General features: G+C 45.4%; 1 protein-coding gene across 1 annotated transcript in view; it reads left to right on the plus strand.

The window, feature by feature from the left end:
- Positions 1-38: 38 nt before the first annotated feature.
- plxnb3 (plexin B3) overlaps positions 39-13,682 on the plus strand; it is a 99,954-nt gene continuing 86,310 nt past the window's right edge. The window contains exon 1 of the mRNA XM_040153248.1: positions 39-145. The gene's annotated coding sequence lies outside the window, so the exon portion shown is untranslated. The remainder of the gene's footprint in view (positions 146-13,682) is intronic.

Below are 13,682 nucleotides of genomic sequence, written 5' to 3' on the forward strand. Positions count from 1 at the left end.
GGGCGGGGTCTCTGTCGGACCTGTTGTGCGGCTGTCGGAGTGGATCGTTCAGGTTTGTGTCTCTGCTGGACTGTCTGCGGGTTTCTGGAAGTTTCTCCGAGCGGGTCGAACTCCGGGGGACCGCGGAGCAGCCTGACGAGCTCAGGTGAGTCTGATCCGGATCACACTGTCCCCCTTTTCATGGCGCTAACTTGTCCCGAGCTGCAGCTGCTGCAGGAAGGAGGGAGCGTGTATTTGAGTCAGGCGTGTCTGACAGTTACGCGCCAGACTCCGTCCAGAAATCCGACGGTTTTAAATGTCCTCGCTTGCCTTTTAGTCCGCGACCGTGAGAGAAGTGACCGAAGGTGTTTTTCTACGACCGTGAGGACCGGGTCTTTGATTCGGCCGCGACGGTCTAATTCATCGTCAGCTGCCGCTGTCACTTTCCCGGATTGAATTCACGCAACCGTTTGAAACACTGCGGCGGAGACTGGAAGGCAGCGACTTCAAAAGTAGACATTTCTGTAACGGGGTCAGTTTTTCCGGCAGTGTGAAGATTTAAATCGGCTCCTCGCGTCAGTTCATCATGTTTCGCTTCTGAGCCGAAACACTGTCAATGTTTTATCGCACTTTGTGTCTCCTGAGTGCCGGAGTTCCCAGCCTGTCCTGGCACGGCGCGGCTCAGCCCGCAGCCGTGTACTGAATAGCTTACATTCCAGCACGCGCGCACGCACGCACGCACGCACACACACACACACACACGCTGCTGTAATGTGTTTATGGCAGAAGTGAATTTAGAAGTCACCTTTGCTGAGGTTACATAAGGGAAGTCTGAATCACGTGACTCCGAACAAAAACAATAAGGACAATAACTGACCCCCCCACCCCCACCACACACACTTGTACTTATATCTTTGTGAGGACAGGCCTTGACGGAATGCATTCCCTAGCCCGTCACTCTAACGCTGACCTAAACCTGATTCTAACCTGGACCCTAAAACCAGGTCTGAACCCTCCAACAGCCCTTTGAACGAGTGAGGACCCTGTAAGGTCTAGAGCTCAAACCGGTCCTTGCAAACATAGAAGTACAAGCACACGCACACTCTGATTACCTGGAAATTTAGGGCTGCATCTCAGGATTCGTTTCCCTCACGACTGATGAATCATTCGGCTGCTTTCCCTCGGATCCGGAGGGTTTTTCCCGGGCTCTTGTTTCATTCGACCCACGGAGAAAATCGGGAAATCGTCACGTTTCCATGTAAGAAGCTGTTCCAGAGAACATTCGGCAGCTGTGCTTGAAAGCGACTAAAACCAGGACTAGACTAGAAACTTAGTAGACCGCTAACTGTCATTTCACTAATTGATTAATCGATACCACCCCCCAACCTCGACTACCTGTTCGGTGCCTGCATTTTTCTTTAGCTGGTCCCAGATCTGCGGTGTGGAATTTTGATATGAACCACACAGACTCCAAACTGGTTTAATGAAGCTTTTCAAACTAACCTTGAAAACTGATCAGTTGAGGAACTAATACATTTCACTGGGACGAAACCTGTCCGACAATAATGACTGTGAAGTCAACACGTTTTAATTCATCAGTGATTGATCATGAGAATTCAGTTTACTTGAACAGCTCTTCTCAGGTGTCTCGCGTCTCATCAATAAGGAAACAGGAATCAAATCAACAAGTCAGAAAACCGGTAAACACACAGGAGATCAAACCTGCAGCTTTGTGAGAGTAAAAGAAATAAAAATGACTGGTAGCACGACGTTTCAAAAACCCAGTTTAGGAAATGATGTGAATGAGGACGGTTCGACAGCCTCATCTCCTCCTGTAGTGTTTCCTCGTCATATCGACTGGTTTCTCATCAGTTTCTGATCAGTTTATCCTGATCAGTTTCAGTCTGACCAGTCAGAGGTTCTGGACTGAGAGCTGATTGGCTGGTTGACGTTCAGGTCATTGTTGGTTGTTCTCGGTCTAAGTAAACCGTGTTCTGATAGTGACAAGAAAAGCAAATGAAGTTTTGCACGAGATGAGTCATTTGTGGGAATAGTTGACTTGTTGAGGTCTTTCAGATGATCCGCTTCATATGTTTTCCTTTGTACAGACGTGACATTCCTGTTCCTGACAGTTACACTTCAGGTCCCAGTGATAAAAATCCTAATTCGTTGTTTTCTGACTGTGATCTGGTGGAAAGATGACAGTTTGTCAGTCTGAGGACATTTAACCCAGAAACCTGAATGACTCGGATCCACTGATGCTAAGGTCATGTGACCTGTATGAAGCAGCATCAGTGATGTCACCATCATCATCATCATCATCAGCGTGATGAAGATGATTTAACTGAAATGTCCATTTGACTAATCCGGAGGATTAAGTCTGAGTCCAGATTCAGAGTCAGATTACTGTTTCTACTTAATCACCTTTAATCCACACGCACACATACACATTGACCTTGGTCACTTTTGGGGACTTTACATAGACTTGCATTCATTTCCTGGAGACTTAACCCAGCTTTTGTCCCCAGTTGGACAAGCCGTCCCCAGTTAACTGTTCTTTAGTCCCCACAAGGAGCCTATGACAGACACATGCTCGCTCGCACACACACACACACACACACACACACACTGTGTTGATGTGCTATAATCTGCAGGTTTAGCTTAATGTCTTCACAGTCAGACTGAACTGGACTCACACCAGTAACACCAGTACACAGTCAGTATTCCAGTTTAATGAATGTGTGGGTTTATACTAGCGCTGAATGATATACAAAAAAAAATCCTATTGCGATTTTTTTTGGGGTATTTGTAAGTGCTATACGAAGACAATTGGATTTGGTTGAGGTCGAGTCCAGTTGATCGGAAGGACTGTGAATCTTCACAACTATTTTAACAGATGTTGTGATTGCAATGAGTCACGATTTTAGTGGGAATTTTTGCATTTAATTTCCACTGAAAAATATATAAAAATGATGACGATGTGATTTTTTTTCTTCTTTTTTTTTTGGGCTGTGGCCCAAACAAGCATGTTCCCTTATATATTGCACCTGGCAATATTGCGATTTCAATATTATTTTGATGAATCGTCCAGCCGGAGTTTATACATTCACAGCTACAGTGAAATCCAACAGCTGTCTCTGTTTATGTATCCTGTCAGGATATCAGACTCTGCTGTAGAAACCACACAGTGGTTTAAAGAGCCAGCGTTAGTTAGTGTGGGGCTGATGTGGACGTGTCCCCAGGAAATGTCAGGACATGACAGGATTTAAAGAGTCAAACATTTGAGATACATATGTGTGATGGCAACCACTGAGATCATGGTCTCTGTAACCCATGACGGGTTTCTAAGGCTGATTCTGACTGGTAGAGGATATCAGACCATAGTTCCTCTGAATTTCTCTTACGTGAGTTTGTTTGATGCTTTTTCTGGTCAAACTGCTCATAGCTCATTGACATTCATGTAAGGAAATGACATTTATAGAAAACAGAAGTAAATAGTATTCAGAAAGCTTCAGAGTTCTTCTGTTGGCTAACATTTCTTAGAGGGGTGGGTTTGGACTCATGACCTCAGTATTTTAAAATCCTGGCTTCAGCTGAGTGTGGGAACCGTTTTCTTCTTCCAGAACAAACACTGATGAAGATCTTGATGACTGCTCCTGAACAGAGGTTACTTCTGGATTCTGACTGTGTGGACCGTTAAGACATGTTTATTATGGTAATGCTGGGAAAAGCTGATATTTGGGAGGCAGATTATTTCTCATTGTGGGGTGTTATTGTGTCCCATAATGGTAAAACACTGCCGTTTGTGGCGTTGCCCTTAAACACGTGACCTAAGAGAAACTGTCTGTTGTCCAGCCTGAGCTACTTGTGTCTTGTGTTGGTGTCATATTCTGTGCTGGTCTAATATACACTGAGGACTCAAAACCATAAGACCAGCATGGGCATGGGCAGGGTTTTGTGACACATCCCTCCCAGAACCATTGTTCACAATTTGTTCCACAGTGGTCCTTCTGTGTGTTCGGACCAGAGGGGGTTAGTCTTTGTGGATCTAGTGGATCCATGATACGACGGTTTGTGGTTCGTCTCCTCTCAGACCCCTGTCGTTAGGTCCTGATCACTGCTGACCCGGAGCCCACATGCTCCTCGTTATTTCAGACATGCTCCAACTCACTCCTCTGGCCTTAATGATATGGTCCTGGTCAAAGATGCTCAGGTCTTCACACCTGCACGTTTCTCACACATCCAACACATTGAGTAACGAACCGACTGTTCACTCACCGTCTGATATGTCCCAGACTGTTGTTGCGGGATAATTCGCTTCATGCACATTATGTTTTGTGTCATCAGTGTATATTATTGCTGTCTTCTGTATAAGTTATTCTAAGTTGGTGAGAAAACATTTCAGTCCAAAGTGAGCACATGATTTTGTCTTAACGGAAACGTAAACATAAATAGATCTTCACCAGTTAGGTCGGTCAGGTCAGGTTGAAAAGGTTCAGGCTTGAGTCACTGTTGGAGGTCTTTGAAGAACTCTGCCTAGCAACCACCCAGCTCATAATTTCACTTTCCAGTTTCGGTTTTATTTGTATATCATACATTATTTCAAGGCACTTTACCGAGTCAGGTCGAGACCTTACAATATTAGAGAGAGAGAAACCCAACAGTTCCACCTTGAGCAAGAACCTGGCGACAGCGGAGAGAGACAAACTCCCTCTAACAGGTAGAAATTTCCCACACAACCGGACTCAGGGTGGGGGCCGCCTGCCTCGGCGGGTTGGGTTGAGAGGAGGGAGAGGGGGGAGAGAGAGGAGAGAGAGAGAGACCAGCAACAGCTGTAGATACTGTTATACTCAAACACTGTCAGACTGGTTGTTATAATGGTAAAAATGACAGTGATACTTATAGGTGTAATAGTCTTATTAATAATAACAGCAGCGACGACAGCAGCACCAATGAATAATAACAAGAATAAAAAGATTAATAATGATGATGAGTAGTAGTGGCAGATCGTGGGAGTTCTCCCAGCAGCCTCGGCCTGTAGCAGCAGAACTAAGGGGTGGCTCAAAGCTCACCTGAGCCAGCCCCAACTATCAGCTTTATCCAAGAGGAAGGTTTGAATCCTAATCTAAAATCTAGAGAGGGTGTCTGCCTCCAGAACCCAACCTGGGAGCTGGTTCCACAGGACAGGAGCCTGATAGCTAGATAACCACCACGTGATACGTCACCTCGGACTCTGGGAAACTGCAATGAGCACAGAACAAATGTTTCGCTGCAGTCGTAGGACGAACATGTGAAGCGTTGGGACAGCAGTCCCGCAGCTGATTACAGATCAGTCATCACTGCCAATCCTGAATCAGCTCTGAAGCGTTTGATGTGCAGAGATTCTCACAGGTCAGTTTTTATCTGAGGAACAACAGACTGACATGTGGTCAGTTTGTACTGAGCAGCAGTGAAACATGAGATGTTGTGTGTTTGTTTGTTAGTTTGTATTTTCAGCTGTAAAACGAACAGATGGAGACTTTGTTTGAGCGGAAGTTTCCTTTTACCTGTAACCAGAGAATTGTTTGTGTGTTACTGCATGTGTGTAACCTGATACCTGCAGGTTGTTCCAGGTCATTTGTTCTGAATAAGAAAACTCTGACACTTGACCTCCCGGGAAACGGAGATTTGTTGTTTGACATTTTAGTTTCTCATCAAACAAACAAACCAGATGTAGCATGTTAATCAGTGATCTGTTGAGGAGCTGAATGGACAGAGTCTTCTTCCTAAACTAGGCTAGCTGTTTCCTGTCTTTATGCTAAGCTAGGCTAGCTGTTTTTTAGTCTTTATCCTAAGATAGGCTAGTTGGTTTCTGTCTTTAACCCAAGATTGGCTAGCTGTTTCCCGTCTTTATCCTAGGCTAGCTGTTTCCAGTCTTTATCCCAAGACTGGCTAGCTGTTTCCTGTCTTTATCCAAAGATTGGCTAGCAGTTTCCTGTCTTTATGCTAAGTTAGGCTAGCAGTTTCCAGTCTTTATGCCAAGCTAGGCTAGCCTTTTCCAGTCTTTATGCCAAGCTAGGCTAGCTGTTTCCTATCTTATGCTAAGCTAGGCTAGCTGTTTCATATCTTTATCCCAAGATTGGCTAGCAGTTTCCTGTCTTTATGCTAAGCTAGGCTAGTTGTATTATGTTGTGATATTTAGTTTGAAAAATGGAGCGATGAGGTGATGATGCTCTGTCAGTGTGTCGCAGACAAAGTGATTTGCTGCCTCGGTGCGTTTGTGTCTTTGCTGTTTGAACCTGATCTCTAGCTCCATAAAGAACTCGTTCTCCGGACACAGTGTCGATGAACTGGATCGATGTCTCTTCATCATCTCTTTATTTTCCTCTTCGCTCTTCTCTTCTGGATCTCAGACACACAGATGACATTTCAAACATTCAGCGTAAAAAGTCAAAAGTCCCAGGTTTAAACATTTATTTATCTGTAAACATCATAAAGCCTCAGAGTAAAGTTAGGATGAGCTGAATATTTACTGGTGGCCCTCCTCTTCAGGTGGTCTCAGTCTGATTGACTGATCTGAAATAAGCTTTGAGTGACACCTTCCACAGCACCTGAATGAACCAAACTCACTAGGTCAACACAGCAGAGTCAGTTTAAACTGAACCAACCAGGTCACAGGTGAAAACTGAAACCTACATTTGAGTGATTTAGCTGAACCGACCCTTTAATGTGATCAGTGCCGTATAAAACCAGAGGCAGCAGAACCTCAGTCTGACTTCAAAGGGTCGCACACTGCGTGTCTGTGTGTTACTGTGTGTGCATGTGCACATGTCTTTTTATGCTTGTGGGGACATTTGGTCCGGTCTTCACTCCTTCAAAGGGCTGTTTGAGGGTTCAGACCTGGTTTTAGGGTCCAGGTTACAATCAGGTTTAGGTTAGGGTTAGGGGGCTAGGGAATGCATTATGTGAATGAAGGTCCTCACAACTACAGAGAGCCCCACCTCTGTGTGTGTGTGTGATTCATCTGTTCCTGCAGATGAAAGAGTTGCTGGTTCGATTCCTCAGGGAATCTCAGCCAGCAGCCGCCTGCTACTGATCTGAACCAAAGCGACACACACACACCAACCCTCAGGGAGAGTGTGTGTGTTCACTCCATCTCTACCTGAATCGGATTTCATCCAGTTTTTCTTTTGTTGTTACAACCGGCTCTATAAAGTCTTACAGAGCAGGTTCGTGTTGATTAAACAGTGTGTTTTCATCAACGCAATCCTTGTGTCTTCGGGTAGAAATGTTCCGAGCTGATTCCAACGAACCCCACAGAGTGAGACCTCCTCTCTAATAAACCTGTGACAGTTTGGTGATGCAAGTTAATTCTGGAATAAGGACAGTTAAGAATGAATAATAGGAAGAATGCATGACCGCTAGCTAGCTGCTAGCTAACACCCAGTGCTTGTAAGTGGTCACATAAACTGATAGTTTGTTTGTCAAATCACATGAATTTTCAGATGAGTTTAAAAGACTGGCTGATCCAAGCAAGAAAGAGATGACGGAAGTGGTGATGATCAGGTCACTTCGGTAAAGTTCAGGGGCGGGGGGGGCGTCTCTCTGCTGTCGGGCAGCAGTGTTTTGAACTTGGACCACATGGATACACACTCTATGTATTTACGCTTAAAGTGCCCTTGTGGTGCCGGCGGATACATGGCAACCTCAAAACCACAAAAATTTATTCCGCATTCGTACAAAAAACAAACTTTAAAGTGCAGGTGCTTCACTTCCACTGCTACGACTCCTTCCTAGGGGTTTGTAGGGCAACTGGAGGACGAGTTGAAACAAACTAGAAACTCACAAAGACAAGCGGGGGGGGGGGGTCTATTGTTGATCCCAGATTAGGGCGTGGCTTCCGAACAAATTATACTGACATACCCACCCAACCACCCACCCACCCACACACACGCACACACACACACACCCACCCACACACACACACACACTCTGTGGGGTGTGAATGAAGCGTCCTTGATCGCACCAACTGCTGAGCACCCCCCCAGCCCATCACCACCCACCACCTCCCCTCAAACTCACCCACCCCTCCTCACACACACATACACACACCTCCCCCTACCCCTTGTGTGTGTCAGATCACACACACACTGACTACGTGTAGCTGGAGGTGATATTAATAATCCATAAAGGAGCTGATTTCTCTCGATCGCTCCCTGTGGAGTCAACACACACATACACACACACACACACACACACACACACACACACACACACACACACACACACACACACACACACACAGCTGTCTCACTGCCTGTCAGACAGACAGGATAGTGGAGTTACTTTCTGCCTTTAGTTGTATCAGACTCTGTTTTCATCTGTGCTGGGAAGGATCAAAATACTGCAATAGCCTGAATTTTTGTTCAAATCACCTCCAACCGCACTGAAATAATCAGATATTATTGATGCTGAATCAAATAGGCAAACAACAGAAAATTAATCAGCAACTATTTTGATCAGAAACCAGTCAAGCAGAAACGACTGAAATACATTGGTTCCAAATGTCTTGTATTTCCATTTTTCTCTCCCAGTAAACTGAATCTCTGTTGGTTGGACACGAGACTGAAGATGTCACGCTGGACGATACCCAGAAGATTTATCAGTAATGAAACTAATCTTTAGTTGCAGCCCTACATATTAGACATATTACACATATTACACATTAGGAGCCATTCTGCTGCATAATAAGTATTTTTGCTCTTGATAATAAGTACGTTTTGTGGTTGGTATTTCTCTACTTCTCCGATTACTTTAATATTTATTGTTTTAATTTTACACTGGGGGATGAAAACTTGGATGTAAAAGATCTGGATACTTTGTCCACCACTGCTCAGGAACCCCACTGCATTTCCACCCGAGGAACCAGGGTCTATATTTAGTTCCTCGGCCCTGTGGGTCGGACTGTGGTGGGTCAGGAACCATCAGAATGGACTTTGCAGGACTGGACGTCTCTGCTGTAAACAGACAAGGAATGGACATTTACTGCGATGACTCCGACATCACAGTAAATGTCATGCAGTGGAGGTGGTTGAGTCTCAGCAGGTAGAGCGGGTCATTCGTTAATCACAGGGTGAGTGGTTCAATCCCCAGCTCCTCCTGTCCACATGTTCTATGTACAGCAAGAGGGACAGGACACTGGTTCCATGGAGGTCATGCACTGAAGCAGAAATAACCATCAAACGCTCAGCAGATCATCCACTGTAAAGACAGGTCTTCTGAGTTTTCAAATAATTTTGTCGTGCTTCTCCTATGCTCCCTTCCTCTGTCCCAGAGCTTTCTGTCTTGTGGGCTGTGCATTTGTATGAAAGAAACAGCTTAGGTGGGTGTTCAGACCAAAACTGCCCTACGTCAGAGCAGCACTGGCGGCATGTTGTTTAAGGTACAGGTGAGGTGACATTGTGTTGCATTGCACGATTGTGTGTCGTTTTAGCCTGTGTTCGCAACCCTGCTGTGTTAACTGAGAGGATGTTTTTTTCTTATTTGAAAAGCTGAAAGAGTTTGTGTTTGAATTAAGTGTCAGTTGACATGCACTGAATACGTTGGTGTTGAAATGGTTTTTCGGGTGTTTGAAATGGTGTAAACAGGTGGTTTCTAGAATGATAACTAAGTGGTTTTAATGGGTTCTGGGTTGTTGCCAGGTCTATACCAGGTGGGTGCTACAGTCAGTTCCTAAGGTGGTAGCTTGGTGGTGGCCGGTCTCCTGTAGATCAGTTCATTAAATCTGCTGAAACATCGTCTCAACTAGCCTGGCATCTCCAGCGTGTGGAACCTCTCAGTTAATTTTAGATTTCCAAGAGGCATTATCAATGGTCGCAGACAAAAAATGCCCCTGGACAAAAAATGCAATTGGACAGACCTACAACCAGTCAGAGCAACAAAACATGTGATGTAGCCTAGAGAAACAGAAAATGTAAACAGGCTACAGCATACTCTCTGAAGGACGACTGTCCTTTTGCAGCCTCTCCCCTCGTAGAGAAAAAGTTAGAATGCTTCATAATAATTGATAGTTTGCTAGCTGGGACATACAGAAGTTAACGTGACAGCAGAACATACACAGCTCAAAGCACAGATTAAATGTAAACTTGTTAGCTACTAGGCTGATCTGATCTGTTCCTCCATCTTTTTGGTGACCGGTGCAGCCAGTTGGTAAAATAAACTTTTTACCAAATCCTGTCGGTAGTACGGCAAACACTTTCTTATCAACAAACCCCGGAGGTGCGGTTGTTTGTTCTTCTTACTTACCGGAAAATATACCGTCCAGTTCGTTTAATACTGTCGTGATAGCGGATTCATTCAACATACCTCTCCACATCAGCGGCAACCATCTTGGTTGTTAGCGAAAATGCTTCAGTGGCACTCCTCTGTCCGTCGTCATATCAAACCCGCCCCATTTTAGATAAACGGTTGTGATAAATAGTTTGCTCAACCTGTCGCAGGACGAATGGAAATCTGTCTAAGCAGGAGGGGGACCAGACCCATCTGATTGGTCTGGTTTCCAGGGTATGTCTCAAAAGTAAGTACAATGAACAAAATGCTGCCGTGTGTTTTCATCTGTCATCAGGCCGATTGGTCCGATGTTCGCAGTTCTTCAGATGTGGTTTAATGCAAACAGGACTATCCAAGAGGGAATTTTACACAGAGCAAAGTCTGATGGTTAAAACTGAGTTTGAAGTCAGAGTTTAGGACCGGGACTGGATTTAGATTCAGGACTGTGACCCAGGTCTCGCCACACTGAACTGGAACCGGCTGATACTCTTGAGAGTCCACACAGCAGGACAACCTGGACAGGGAGTAATGAAACTGTCTCCACGGTTGAAGTCAGGCGTGTCCCCCTGATAGTCAGTGTTTTCATGGTGACGGTTGATGTTTCCATGGTGACAGTTGAGGTAACCATGGTGATGAGGAGTATGGCTGATGGCAAGGATAGAGGGACCTCAGAATGATAGTAATATCAACATGCGTGTGTGTGTGTGTTTAAAATTGGCTGTGATGAAAAATTCTCTTTGATGTTGAAGTGAAGTCAGAACGCCTCGAGAACCAGAAACCAGCCAGCCAGAAACCAGTCATCTAAAAAACCAGTCAGCCGGAAACCAGTCAGCAGATCAGTCGGCCAGAAACCAATCAGCTAAGAAATCATTCAGCCAGAAAATGGTCAGCAGACCAGCCAGGCAGAAAGCAGTCAGCTAGAAACCAGTCAGCCAGAAACCAGTCAGCAGACCTGTCGGCCAGAAACCAATCAGCTAAGAAATCATTCAGCCAGAAAATGGTCAGCAGACCAGTCGGCCAGAAACCAGTCAGCTAGAAACCAGTCAGCCAGAAACCAGTCATCTAAAAAACCAGTCAGCCGGAAACCAGTCAGCAGATCAGTCGGCCAGAAACCAATCAGCTAAGAAATCATTCAGCCAGAAAAATGGTCAGCAGACCAGCCAGGCAGAAAGCAGTCAGCTAGAAACCAGTCAGCCAGAAACCAGTCAGCAGACCAGTCGGCCAGAAACCAATCAGCTAAGAAATCATTCAGCCAGAAAATGGTCAGCAGACCAGTCGGCCAGAAACCAGTCAGCAGACCTGTCGGCCAGAAACCAATCAACCAAAAAACCAGTCAGCAGGCCAGTCAGCCAGAAACCAGTCAGCCAGAAACCAGTCAGCTTAAAAAACAGTCAGCCAAAAACCAGTCAGCAGACCTGTCGGCCAGAAACCAATCAGCCAGAAACCAGTCAGCAGGCCAGTCAGCCAGAAACCAGTCATCTAAAAAAACCAGTCAGCCGGAAACCAGTCAGCAGATCAGTCGGCCAGAAACCAATCAGCTAAGAAATCATTCAGCCAGAAAAATGGTCAGCAGACCAGCCAGGCAGAAAGCAGTCAGCTAGAAACCACTCAGCCAGAAACCAGTCACCAGGCCAGTCAGCCAGAAACCAATCAGCTAAGAAACAGTCAGCCAGAAACCAGTCAGCCAGAAAACAATCAGCTAAAAAAAACAGTCAGCCAAAAACCAGTCAGCAGACCTGTCGGCCAGAAACCAATCAACCAGAAACCAATCAGCCAGAAACCAGTCAGCAGGCCAGTCAGCCAGAAACCAGTCATCTAAAAAAACCAGTCAGCCGGAAACCAGTCAGCAGATCAGTCGGCCAGAAACCAATCAGCTAAGAAATCATTCAGCCAGAAAAATGGTCAGCAGACCAGCCAGGCAGAAAGCAGTCAGCTAGAAACCAGTCAGCCAGAAACCAGTCAGCAGACCAGTCGGCCAGAAACCAATCAGCTAAGAAATCATTCAGCCAGAAAATGGTCAGCAGACCAGTCGGCCAGAAACCAGTCAGCAGACCTGTCGGCCAGAAACCAATCAACCAAAAAACCAGTCAGCAGGCCAGTCAGCCAGAAACCAGTCATCTAAAAACCAGTCAGCCGGAAACCAGTCAGCCGGAAACCAGTCAGCAGATCAGTCGGCCAGAAACCAATCAGCTAAGAAATCATTCAGCCAGAAAATGGTCAGCAGACCAGTCGGCCAGAAACCAGTCAGCAGACCTGTCGGCCAGAAACCAATCAACCAAATCAACCAAAAAACCAGTCAGCAGGCCAGTCAGCCAGAAACCAGTCAGCTAAAAAACAGTCAGCCAAAAACCAGTCAGCAGACCTGTCGGCCAGAAACCAATCAGCCAGAAACCAGTCAGCAGGCCAGTCAGCCAGAAACTGATCAGCTAAAAAAACAGTCAGCTAGAAACCAGTCAGCCAGAAACCAATCAGCCAGAATCCAGTCAGCTAAAAAAAACAGCAGAAAAAACCAGTCAGCAGAAACCAATCAGCCAGAAACCAGTCAGCAGGCCAGTCAGCCAGAAACTGATCAGCTAAAAAAACAGTCAGCTAGAAACCAGTCAGCCAGAAACCAATCAGCCAGAATCCAGTCAGCCAGAAACCAGTCACCAGGCCAGTCAGCCAGAAACCAATCAGCTAAAAAAACAGTCGGACAGACACCAGTTAGCCAGAAACCAGTCAGCTTCCTGTAACAAACAGTTGACTTCCTGTCTCTTCTTCACTGCTGGACGAGTCAGAATCAGTTTTATTGACAGTTACACTGACGAATCACAGCGTTGCGTCGTTCAGACACTGTCCGCCAGACAGACAGACATCACTGATGATTGGACTTCAAATTCAAACTTTCATTCTAACGTGTGGGAAAAGATCAGCTATTCACATGGTAACGAGCTCTTTGAATAAAAACTGTCCAGAGCGCCTGAATTTCATCCTCGAATTCTTCTTTGAAATAAAGCTGACCTTTTTTTGGCTCCGTGTTTTTGTGAACCTGTCATGATGACAGCGTCGACTCTTCACCACACTCGTCCTCGGCAGCCAGAAGCTCATAAACAGGCCGTAATAATAATAAGACAGACAGATGTATATGAAGGAGACGAGGATGCAAAATGTAAATGTCAGTTCAAATTCGTTAAAACGTGACGTTTTGATTGTCCTGAGTTTTTGGACAAGTTTTGCGCCCTTGTTGTTGTGCTGGGTTTAAGAAAATTTGAATGGTTTTACCAAACTTCTTGGACTTGACCTGCATTTTTTCCTTCAGGTTCCACTGAACAAATATGACAACAAAATTTCAATGTTGTAACTTTAAGGTTTTACAGTAACATCAGGATGTAGTTAGTTGTGTAGTCAACTCTGCA

The sequence above is a fragment of the Xiphias gladius genome, chromosome 18, assembly GCF_016859285.1.
Source record: "Xiphias gladius isolate SHS-SW01 ecotype Sanya breed wild chromosome 18, ASM1685928v1, whole genome shotgun sequence".
Classification (NCBI taxonomy): domain Eukaryota; kingdom Metazoa; phylum Chordata; class Actinopteri; order Istiophoriformes; family Xiphiidae; genus Xiphias; species Xiphias gladius.